This window comes from Erinaceus europaeus, chromosome 8 (assembly GCF_950295315.1).
Source record: "Erinaceus europaeus chromosome 8, mEriEur2.1, whole genome shotgun sequence".
NCBI lineage: Eukaryota > Metazoa > Chordata > Mammalia > Eulipotyphla > Erinaceidae > Erinaceus > Erinaceus europaeus.
This window is the reverse complement of record NC_080169.1, coordinates 19,444,001-19,456,283: the sequence shown is the minus strand read 5'-3', so window position 1 is coordinate 19,456,283 and position 12,283 is coordinate 19,444,001. Positions and strand designations below refer to the sequence as shown.

The following is a 12,283-nucleotide window of genomic DNA, read 5'->3' as shown; positions in this document are numbered from 1 at the left end:
CTCTCTCTTTCTCCTTACTCTTGTTTACTTCCTGCATCCACAATCAATACCACTTCTGTTTGCCGCCACCTTCTCTCATCACTCACACTTTCCTTCCAGACTTTTCTTTCTCCTCCTTCATCTGTTTCTGTCAACCTCTCTCCAGCTTTCCTCCTGTCTTCGCTGCCCTTCTTTATACTTTCTCCTTCAACCCTCTTCTCTTATTACCGCTCTCAGGGAACTCCCTTCTCTCTCCTACCCTCTGCCCCAATTTCCTATCCTGGGTTCTAACTCACCCCTCTCAAATTGTATCCTCCTCTCAAATTGTATCCTCCATGTCTTTAGTCTCGCCAGAACTTATAACCCAATTAAAAATTTGTTCTTCAGTTTATGTGGAAATAAGATATCCTTCATTTAAAAAAAAAAGCCTCAGTATATAGTTTCTGGTATGCAAGAGGTACTCATCCCCAATAGACTCACTGGAAGAAGAACTTCTTCAGATGTTGGTGTATTCTTCTGTTGTCATAAGTGAAACAGGTGAATTAGATCTATGTGACAAATCAAGACCCTCAGCATTTTTAACTTTGACCCTAATACACCTCCTTTAATGCAGTGGGGGCTGTTCTCAAACTTGGGTCACTCATATGACAAAATAGCACACTATCCAAGTGAGCTATTTTGCAAGCCACACAGTAAAGCTATTCCTATAGATTCTCTGAACTTGCAGACATAGAAATGGATCTGCTGTGGGCACAGGCAGAGTCTTCAAGGAAATACTGATCTGAAAGACTGGCAACAGGAGGAAATGGGGCCACAATTAAACAGCAACAACAACAAACCATTTTGCAGACACCTATCACGATGAAATAGGAAATTGTACCTTTGTGCCAACAACTGTGCTGCAAACACTTAACCTCCTAATAAAATAAATAAAGTAAATAAACCTTGCTCTCAACTTTTAGTTAAGTGGCTATAGGCAAATGGCTAATTCCCTTTTTCTCTTTATCATTTACTAAATTAAATTGTTGGGTAAATTATTGTTTCTCAAGGTCTTTTTACAACTTTAACTTTCCCCCCAGAGTTTTTTTTTAATTACCTGACCTTTTGAATCTGATGGTTTTGTTGTTATTCTTTTTTAATTCAGAAAAGTCAGGGGGCTTGAAATGGGGAAAATAGCACAATGGTTTTTGTTATATACCATTATGCCTGACTTGATGGTCCCAAATTCAATGCTTGGTACCACCATAAACCAGAGCTGAGTAGTACTCTGGTTAAGAGAGAAAGAGGGAGAGAGCGAGAGCGAGAGCGAGAGAGAGAGAGAGAGAGAGAGAGAGGTCAATTATTACAGAATTTACAAACTAAACCAGTAGAGCCCTTTAGAGCTCAGGCTTTAGTTGAATTTACACAGCAGCACTGAAGTTCAAGTCTGTAGTGGGTAGGGTGTATGAGAGCTTGACAGGCTCCAATCACACCATCTCATCTCCCTAGGCTGCCAGATGAGTCTGAGTTGCTTGTTTCATCAGGTATGTCTTAATGTCCTTGAGGTGAATGGTGGAACCTGGCAAGAAGAATGGGGAGAAAAAAAAAAGACTGGGTGGGGAAGAAAGAAATGGGATTTAAGAAATCTTCAGCAGTTGCTTGCCTCTTGGTTTAGACACAACACAGTCAAGGGTTAAGGACTCCTCCTCAACTCTTTCTTTCATTAGCTAATGGCCTGCATCTATTAAGAACTAGGTATAAGAGGCTAGGTGCTAGGGACAACATAATATTGAACAAACTTTGGGGTTCGGCTTACAAGCTAGACAGAAAGTATGCAAAGTGCTGTTTCATAGTAATACCTGGATGTCATTAAGAAGAAACAAAGTCAAGATCAATGAAAAGTTCTCCCAAAAACTGAGCTTTAAGGAAAGCATTGGGAGTGGTGAGGTGCGAGGGGGTAGGCAGTTGCACAAAGCAAGGAAATGGGTGAGCATTCACTGGACATGCCTGAAGGTCCAAGAGTAGAAATAACTTCCTTTAGAGATGTTTAAGCAATCCTTCGAAGCAAAAGCAAATGATAAAAATACTTTAAATGGAGTAAGGTGAAATACATCTAGAGAAGCAGGAAGGGGCTATATCTTGAAGAGTCTCATATGCTTAATTTGATCTTTATCCTTAAAACTACGGGAAGTTTGGGGCCAGGTGGTGGTGCACTTGATTGAGCACACACATTACAGTGTGAAAGGACACAGGTTCAAGCCCCTTGTCCCTACCTGCAGGGGAAAAGCTTCACAAATGATGGAGCAGGGCTACAGGTGTCACTCTTGTTTCTTTCCCTCACTATCTCCCCTCCCCTCTCAATTTCTCTCTGTCCCTATCCAATAGATAAATAATTTTTTAAAAACTATGGGAAGTTTGAGAAATTAAAAAAAAGATTTACTTTTTGGAACAATTCTTTTTTGACAGTAATATTGAGGACACAGAGGGAGGGCTGGCTAGGTTGTAGGGAAACCAACTAGGAAACTATTGCAATAATGCCTGATAGAGGTGATGAGAGCCTGAATTTCAGCTATACCAGTGACTGTAGAAATGAAATTGAGGGAGGTTAGAGAAAGAGGGAGGGGCTGATGTAAGAGATAACAGAAAAGGAGACTTGAGAAAAGCTGATGACTAATGAAGTATGAAAGATGAGTGAGAATGAAGAGTAAAGAAGGATTTCCAGGATTCCAGCTTAGGTATGGTAACGTTTGATGATGCCATTTACTGAGAGAGAAACCAGGATTAGAACAGAAAGAAGTGTGCAGCTCTGAACATGCTGAGCTTGGTGTGTCTGAGACATTGAAATGGAGATGTCAGATGAATGGGTAGCTGGATCTGGAGTTCACCAGTGATCTGAACTAAAGGCAAAGATTTAGAAGTCACCAGTATAAAAACAGTGGCAGAACTTCTAGGTTTGGTGAATTTGCTCAAGAAGAATGCAAAGTTAAAAAACAAATTTAGGGGAGTTGGGTGGTAGCACAGCAGGTTAAGCACAGGTGGCACAAAGCACAAGGACTGGCAAAAGGATCCCGGTTTGAGCCCCTGGCTCCTCATCTGCAGGGGAGTCTCTTCACAAGCGGTGAAGTAGATCTGTAGGTGTCTATCTTCCTCTCCCATTCTCCGTCTTCCCCTCCTCTCTCCATTTCTCTCTGTTCTATCCAATAACAACAACAATAATAACTACAACAACAATAAAAAACAACAAGGGCAATGAAAGGGAAAATAAATAAATAAATAAATAGTTTTAAAAAAATTTAGAGAGCATCAGTTCAGTAGGTAAACAAAAGAAGGGAAAACAATAGCAGATATTAAGACATAGTGGTCCAAAGGCAGAAGAAAAACATAAAGATGTCCACTTGATATGGAGCTACCTACTATGTAGTCAATGACCTTGATTCTTCAAACATCATCTCAATGAATGCCTAAAGCAAATATCAAAGGTAGATATTTTCAAATGGAAAAACATTAAGCTCTGAGTTGTTAATGACCTTATAATTACTAGAATTTAAATATATTAGTGTAAATTTCTTTTCTGGAGCTAGTGAGACATAGATTTAAATCCCACCTCCCACAAGCTGTAGGGTGTGTACAAATACTAAATCCCTCTGAGTCTTGATTTCCTCATTCACAAAATAGAACTAAAATAGAACATACCTCTAAAGATTATTGTGAATATTAAATAAAATAGCATGTGTAAAATGCCTGGCACAGAGTGTGTACTCAATACCTTATAGTTACAATCCTTTTTGATAATATTAACCATACAGTACTATATTAGCTTCTCCCTCCCCCTCCACCTCCCCCTCTCCCTCTCCCTCTCCCTCTCTCTCTCCCTCTCCCTCCCCCACCTCTTTCTTTCTTCAAAGCACTTCAGTTTGGTTTATGGTGGGACCAGGGATTGAACCTGGGACCTAGGAGCTTCAACCACCATAATCATTTGCATAACCATTATGCTGTCTCCCTGGCCACTTTCTGTATAGTATTATGGCCCAAGCATGTACTTTAGATTCCCACCTTATGTCTTTAGTGCATAATTGAGATTGAATCCATGCTAAAAATGACTGGGGATAAAGCACAGTAACAGAGTGTATGCTTCACTTTCTGAAACCATGGATTTTTTTCCTCTGCTACCAAATGAAATTTAGGCATAGTCAGATGGGAATATGTACAATAAGTAACATAAAATCAGATACTCACAAATTGTCCATTTTTTAGGATTGAATACAGGATTCCTGCCATCTAGGATCAGTAAAAGTGTGATCACACAGGGAGTTAAGAGTTTTTACTCAAGTTCAAAGCCTACCTTCTAAGATCACGGGTCTTATCTAGATAAGGAACTCTCTCTTCCTGATTAGTGAGTGACATGGGGGAATGTCTACTTTTCTCAGAGAAGGTCAAGTCTACCTCTAGGACTATGGCCTAACTTTATGGCCCCAACAGTAAAGTCTTATTAGAATAAAATAAACTGTATCCAACATTTATATAAAGGTTGTACATTTTTTATTATCCATAGAAAACACTATGCTTCTTATATGGATTCTTCATAGTCTTTCATGACCCATAGGCTTTCACCTATTCAAAGGTCACTCTGAAAAGAAAGTCAGAAACTATTTTTCCAAGTATAGCAAGAAGACATAGAGCAAAAGGAAACTAGCCAGAAATTACTGTCCAAACACAATAAGAAGACATATAACAAAAGGGACCTACCAGATTGAAAGTAACAGGAAGGTTTTTTTTTCTCTCTAAAATTGAGAAAGAACCACACATTTATGTTTTTAAATTTAAAAGATGTAAGTAGACATAGACATGAATAAATTATGGGTTAGTGCTCATTCATGTGCTTTTAATCCTGTAATATGATTAGGTATTTCAAAGTATAGAGACTTTTGATCACTACTTTAGTACAATTCACAATGGCAGTTCTTTTATTTGTACTTCACACTTGTTTCAAGGAATGTAAAGACATATTCTGCCCCAGGGCTCCATCTCTAAAGTGAGGATACTGTGCAGATTTTTTTTTTTCTCACCAGGGTTATCACTAGGGCTCTGTGCCTTCAGGACTTCACTGCTCCTCATACCTATTTTATTTCTTTCATTTTGATAGAGAGTAAGAGACAGAGAAAAGCAGAAAGAAAGACACCTGCAACACTGCTCTAGTGCTTGTGAAGTTTCCCAGTGCATTTTGCTGCCATGTGGTGGCTTGGGACCCAAACCTCCATCCTGTGCCTGGTAATGTGTGTCAGGATGGTAACATATCTACCCCAACAACAATATAATAGGAATGATGTGGTCTGGACAGTCTGGGAAATGCTGACTTATATTTTGTTCATCTGCTCTCTTTACTACTGGGTTCCTCAGAAATATGGACTGTTAATGTACACTGTGAAGTTTCAGATGTATTTGACTCCAAAATCATTTTGTCTGAAAGTCTAAAGAGTATTTTGTGTCATGGATTATACTACTACTAATAATAATAACTATTTGTCACTGCTACCTGATCATTAAGGCAATAATATATTTCAAGTTTATTTTGGATAAAGACAGAAACTGAGATGGGGAGAGGGAGAGAGAGACTTACAGCACTATTTCACCTATGAAGGTGTCCCCTGCAGGTGGGGACTAGGGCCTTGAACCCTGGTCCTTGAGCACTGTAAAATGTGAATGCACTCAACTAGGTACAACACCACCCAGCCTCATTGAAGAAAACCACTGGAATGTTCTCTCTTCATGGAAATCACATTCCCCTTCTCCAGTGAGTCTTCCTTATTCCTTACCCTCCTTCCACACAGTGAAGCAAACTTCTCTTGTAATACATACTTCCATGGCAACCAACACATACTTGGACTACAACATATTTATTTATTCTTATTTTCTTCTTTATCTCTTCTTAACATATGAAGATACTAAAATATTTGTTGAATGACTATCAAATGAGCAAGAAGTATTGGGAAAATGTCTACATTTAATGAGAAGAATTTCTTGGTTGCAGATATGAAGAGATTCTCATGAGACCTTGGGTTGTAGAAAGATAAAAAGGACACCACCACCCCCTATTGACACACCCACTAGGCAAACACCTATTCTATATTCTTTTATCCAGGCAACCTTAATCAATACCAAGAGCTCCTGTGAGTGGAACCATAGCTACGTAATTCCATTGGATTGTTTCCATAAGGTTTAACTCAAGAGAGAAACCATGACTAGGGAAAAGGAATCCTTAATTACATCTTAAAAATATGATCAAAAGCAACATTTAACAAAAGTGTTTCCAGGAAAGTATTGAGGATGACACCTGGCTTATAGTAATTCGTTTTCCAAACCTCAGAGCATGTGATCAAAGCTGATATACATTATCTCAGGCTCAGTGAGTTTTTTTTTCCTTTATTTTTTTAAAGTTATTTTCTAGATGAATAAATAGATGAAGAAGAGGTCGACTTGAACCAGTTAGGTGCACAATTTACAAGTCCTCCTACCCAGTCTATAATTCCTTTTTATTTTTTATTTATTTAAATGAAGGAGCTGTGGCCTTTGGCAGTTTGAGATACTATGATACAAGTCAGGCTCTTTTGAATCAAGATAGGAATAAAACATGTTAGAACTGGCAGGAGAAGGACAATGGAATCTTCTCATTAAATGCGGAGGAGGTTGCAAATAGATTTGTTATTAGGCAAATTAATGTGATACAAGCACTCTTGACAACCTGTGTTCTCCACACAGGGATCATTCAGTTAATCTGGGCCAGGGATTTAAAAGATTCATATCCAGTGAAGTGTCAGCTTTAACCAGTTAATCTTCCTTCCTACCATAGCAGAAAAGGAGGAAATAAAACTATGAATAAAAGCATCTCATTCCTTCTCTCTCCTCCCATAAGATGTGCTAACATCGATTCATGGGTAATGGTGAGCAGATCTCTTAGGAAGACTAAAAATTGCTAAACTCACTGTGATACTTGGATAAGAGGAATAAAACTTCCTAGTCTAGAAACTAAGAAAGAAATAAGTTGTGTGTTTTTCTGAGGACCTGATATATGGTGACACCATTCCCTAACACTATGAAAATTCTGGTCATTTGTAATACTGAAAATTAGTTTATCTGACTAGCTTTAAAAAGTTCTGTAACATTCTAAACATTTTACAAAGGTCAATTCAAATATATCATCTGTTTCTGTAAGAGGAATTATCCTTCCTTACTCCTAATTTTAAAGTTTAGAGAAAGCAGAATCTGAAGTCATTTACTGGAAGGTGCAACAAGGAAAATTTTTGTTTGTGCATAAGACATTTTTATGTCTTTTAATATTCAACTACATAACAATGAAAGTTGAAGACCAGAATATGCTTCTGTTAGTAATGTTATATGAAAAAATGGACAAAGGCACTTGTAAATTTCCTCCCAACCCAAAGAAATTACTATTCTTAAATTATAATGAAAACCACAATTTTGAAAATATACTAGCTGTCCTAACAGAAATCCAGTATTCCATCAGCTAACAGCTTCACTTTGAAAGTAATGCTTCCCAGCCAAGTTCCCTAAAACAGGTGAGTAGGTAAGAAAACTGTGGTATGAATACACAGCGGAATACTATACAGTTATTTAAAACAATTTAGTTATCTCTTTTGCCTCATCTTGGATGAATCCTGAAGGAATCATGTTAAGTGAAATAAGTCAAAAATAAAAGGACATATGCCAGATAATCTCATATATAGGTGGAATTTAAGAAACAAGAGATAACATAAGGTGAGCCTTGGAACAGGTAGATGTATTGCACCAAAGCAAAGGACTCTGGAAGAGAAGGCAATAGGAGAGGTTGGAGAGGACATTGGGGTTCCAGTGCATGATGGTGGAAAAGGACTTACTTAGCTTGGGGGAGAGAGTGTTTTTGCAGACACCCATCACTGGGAGATGAGAAATAGTAGTCTTGTGACAAATACTGTAAACCATATTTCCTTTTTCATTGCTGTGAGAACCTAAGAAGGAAAGGGAGGTATGTGAATATAGAGAAAGCAAAATCTCTCAGGGCAATTGCTACAGTATCAACTACATATTCACTTCTGTGCATTTTAATGGAAAAATTGTTATTTTCAAAAGCTATGTTAGAATAAATACTTTTTGAACACCAGCACTGTTAGATTACCATGATGTTAATGCTGATTGGGGATCTCCTTATTATACCACAAAACCAATTCCCTATCTTCCTTTCTTTCTTCCTTCCTTCCTTCCTTCCTTCCTTCCATCCTTTCTTTCTTTCTTTCTTTCTTTCTCTCTCTCTCTTCCTTCCTTTTCCCCTCCCTTCCTTCTTTCTTTCCTTCCCTCTTTCTTTCCTTCCTTCCTTTTTTTTTTTCCTTTCAAATTAAAGAATGTAACACTTCACAAATCTTTGAGTTATCCTCATGCAGGGGCCATATTAATCTGTGTTGTTCTAATTTTACTATATGTGCTGGTGAAGCATGCATCACAAAACCAATCTTAAACTGGTGTTTAATAAAAATTTTCTAAGAAAGGCCTAAAAGATGAAGTTTTACTATGATATTTCCCAACCCCATTACTTCTATAGCTACATATATTATTTTAATAACAAAGATTTATTATAACTTTAGATTGATTCCTGATTAGTTTATGCATTAATTTGTTCTTCTCATCTTTATATCTATACAATGTAAATGATTTAACTCCGTCAAATGTACTATAACATTTTATGATTTTGAACATTTGTTTTATATGCATATACATGTATACACACACATATATATGCATATATATATGTATATGCCAGTTGTTGTTCTAGAAGTTTTCACATAATTTGTATTTAGATAGTCCTAAGACAGCTAGTTAGCAGAGGAATTTAAATTACTGGTTTATAGAAAGCCTTTAGAGTATTTATAAGGCTAAATAATACATGTAGTAATAATTATAATAGTGATAACTATCTAGGGCCCATATTGAAGTTTTTATGTTTCAACACTTCCAAGTAAATAACTTTACTTTATTCTTCTTTTTCACTAGTTTGATTTTTAACAGTAGCTTCACTGATACATAATTCATATAATTGTAGTCTTTACTGAATCATGACCTTCCTTAACTAATCTGTAACCTTATGTAAAAGCCAAGACATACATTTAATGTTAAAGAACATAAAAGATCTTAACTTTGAAAGAAAGGATTAATGCTTTAACAGTCTATTTTTACTAGTATTTAAATATGCTTTCAAAGTAGATTGAAAAGAATAAAATGTACTGAGGTGAAGTTAACAGGAGAGACCAAGTCTGAGGGTCAGAGAAATAGTTCAGTAGGTAAGCATAAGTTGCTCTGCTCATGACCCATATTTGAATCCCAATACCACATGAGAGATGCTATAGCACCTGAGGAGACTCCAGTACTGTAGTGCCTCACCCTCTCTCTCTTTCTGTCTCTGAGTGAAAAAGTCAGTCCAGGAATAGTAAAATCAAGCACATGTGAGTGGGGAAAAAAAAAGATGGAGGAAGTTTCAGCAAAGAATAAAGACATCTGAACAGATAATAGTAGAAAAGAAAGGTTGATTAAACACAGTAGTTAAGAGGTCAGGGAGAAAGTGAAGTGCAAAGACTAGAAACTGAGTTTAGTTCTATGACTATCAAGATCAGAACTTTTGAGAGGGGATGCAACAGATTAAGAGAACTAGCCCAGTTCATTTGGATACAAGTCAGGTTCACATATGATAAGCTATAGATTTCCTGAGAGGGAGAGAGAGAGTGCTTGCTTCACCATTAGTACAGGTGGGAAGCAGGGGCTTGAACCTAGGTCCTTGCACATGGTAATGTGTACATTTAACCAGGTGTTCCACTGCCCAGCTCCCTCAGTGGCTTTTTTTTATGTCAGAACCTATACTATATATTTTTAATAGAATAAAAGTGCTGTTTTTTTTAACTCAAAATGAGTTTGAGTCACCATATAAAGTACATGCCACTTAGTGCAATTAATTAAGCAAACGACTATGCATAATGACACATTTTCAAGCTGCTTTATCTTTTGCCACTTTAAACTACTAGTGCAACATATTTTCACTTCTCAATCAAATTATTCTTTCTATGTTACTTATTCCAAATTGGTTATTGTTGGTAAGCCTGGTTGATTCAGAGTACTGAGACTTCACAACCTCAGTATGAAAATTCTGGTCATTTGTAATTTTAAGTATTAAAATTAAGTAAAATTAAATTAGCTTTAAAAAGTTTTGTATACTTACATATGTTCTTAGCAGCACAATTTGTAATAGCCAAAACCTGGAAGCAACCCAGGTGTCTAACAACAGATGAGTGGCTGAGCAGGTTGTGGTATATATACACAATGGAATACTACTCAGCTATCAAAAATGGTGACTTCACCATTTTCAGCCAATCTTAGAAGGGCCTCCAAAAATTCATGTTAAGTGAAATAAGTCAGAAACAGAAGGATGAATATGGGATGATCTCACTCTAAGGCAGAAGTTGAGAAACAAGATCAGAAGAGCAAACCCAAGTAGAACCTGAACTGGAATTGGTGTATTACACCAAAGTAAAAGACTCTGGGGTGAGTGGGGTTGGGGGAGAATACAGGTCCAAGAAGGATGACAGAGGACCTAGTGGGGGTTGTATTGTTATATGGAAAACTGAGAAATGTTTTGCATGTACAAACTATTGTATTTACTGTCGAATGTAAAACATTAATTGCCCGATAAAGAAATAAAAAAGTTTTGTACACTTATGTATACTGTGTAATTCTAGTAAAAAGAGAAATTTAAAATGTAGTTCATTTAGATGCCTTGAAAATGTTAATATACTTTAATATATAAGAAAATAAACCAACATTTTAACCTATTTTGAACCACAGATGTCTCTGACAATCTCAGGAAATCTATAGCTTCCTCAATCCTGAAAATGAAACACACATGAAATTTTGCTACTGTTTCATAGTTTATGAACTCAGAAGTTTGCCCGCTGATGTACTAGAAGTCCACATACTCTTAGGGACTTCAGTGATAAATTCATACTTTGCTTGGTAATATGGAAAACTTAACCATTAAAAAGTATATGACTGTTTTAACATCATTTTAGATGTATGCACCTGAAAAGAATGACTTTGTTTTTTCCATCCAGGGTTATTGCTAGGGCTCAGTGCCTGAGCCATGAATCAACTGCTCCTGGAGGCCATTTTTTCCCTTTTGTTGCCCTTGTTGTTGTAGCCTTGCTGTGATTATTATTGTTGTCATTGGTTGTTCGATAGGACAGAGAGAAATGGAGAGAGGAGGAGAGAAAGATAAACACCTGCAGACCTGCTTCACCACCTGTGAGGGGACGCCCCTGCAGGTGGGGAGCCGGGGGCTCTAACCGGGAACCTTACTCCAGTCCTTGTGCTTTGCGCCATGTGCGCGTAACCCGCTGCGCTACCACCTGACCCCCTAGAATGACTTTTTTTTTAGTCTTACTCCCTTAAAAACTTTGGCTCAGTTATCCCTCCTGTTTAGCCTTATAATAAGGACCAATTTCCTTTGGGTCAAACCCCAAACTCTTAGTGTCTTGACTTTCTAAATGCTTGACAACTATAGACACTTTAATGAAATCCAAATGGGTGAAATTCAACACTTCATTCTGATGTTCTTTACAGATGGTCTTAATAAGGACACTAAAGAAGCCCTTAGAAGCTTAACTTCACACATCAGCCAAGGGGAGAAAGAATTCATTGGAAAATTAAGATAATAAGTAATTCTGGAGTCTTCCTGTGCCAATCAATATGATGCATTTCAAAATAAAACTATAACCAGCTTTGTAGGGGAAGTATATAGTATACAGACGTAAGATCTGCTGATAGATTCCTGGGTAGAAATAGTGTTAGACCACATACTACTTTATTTTTTTCCTTTATTGGGGGATTAATGTTTTACATTTGACAGTAAGTACAACAGTTTTACATGTGTAACATTTCTGTTTTCCACATAACAATACAGCATCCACTAGGTCCTTTGTCATCCTTTTCCAGGACCTGTACTCTCTCCCCCCAACCACCCCAGAGTCCTTTACTTTGGTGAAATACACCAACTCCAGTCCAGGTTTTACTTAGTGTTTTCTCTTCTGGTCTCATTTTTCAACTTCTGCCTGAGATCACCCCATATTCATCCTTCTGTTTTCGACTTATTTCACTTAACATGATTTCTTCAAGCTCCATCCAAGATGGGCTAAAAATGGTGAAATCACCATTTTTAATAGCTGAGTGTTATTTCATTATATATATATATATGGTACTTTCTTATTTTGAATAATGAAAATTCTAATCTCATTTC

At 37.1% G+C, this 12,283-nt stretch overlaps 1 long non-coding RNA gene and 1 pseudogene across 1 annotated transcript in view; both read right to left on the bottom strand.

Moving 5' to 3' along the window:
• The window catches only part of LOC132539876 (uncharacterized), a 70,479-nt gene that overhangs the window by 49,770 nt on the left and 8,426 nt on the right, over positions 1-12,283 (bottom strand). The window lies entirely within an intron of this gene.
• LOC132540046 (U6 spliceosomal RNA) lies at positions 8,346-8,443 on the bottom strand (annotated as a pseudogene).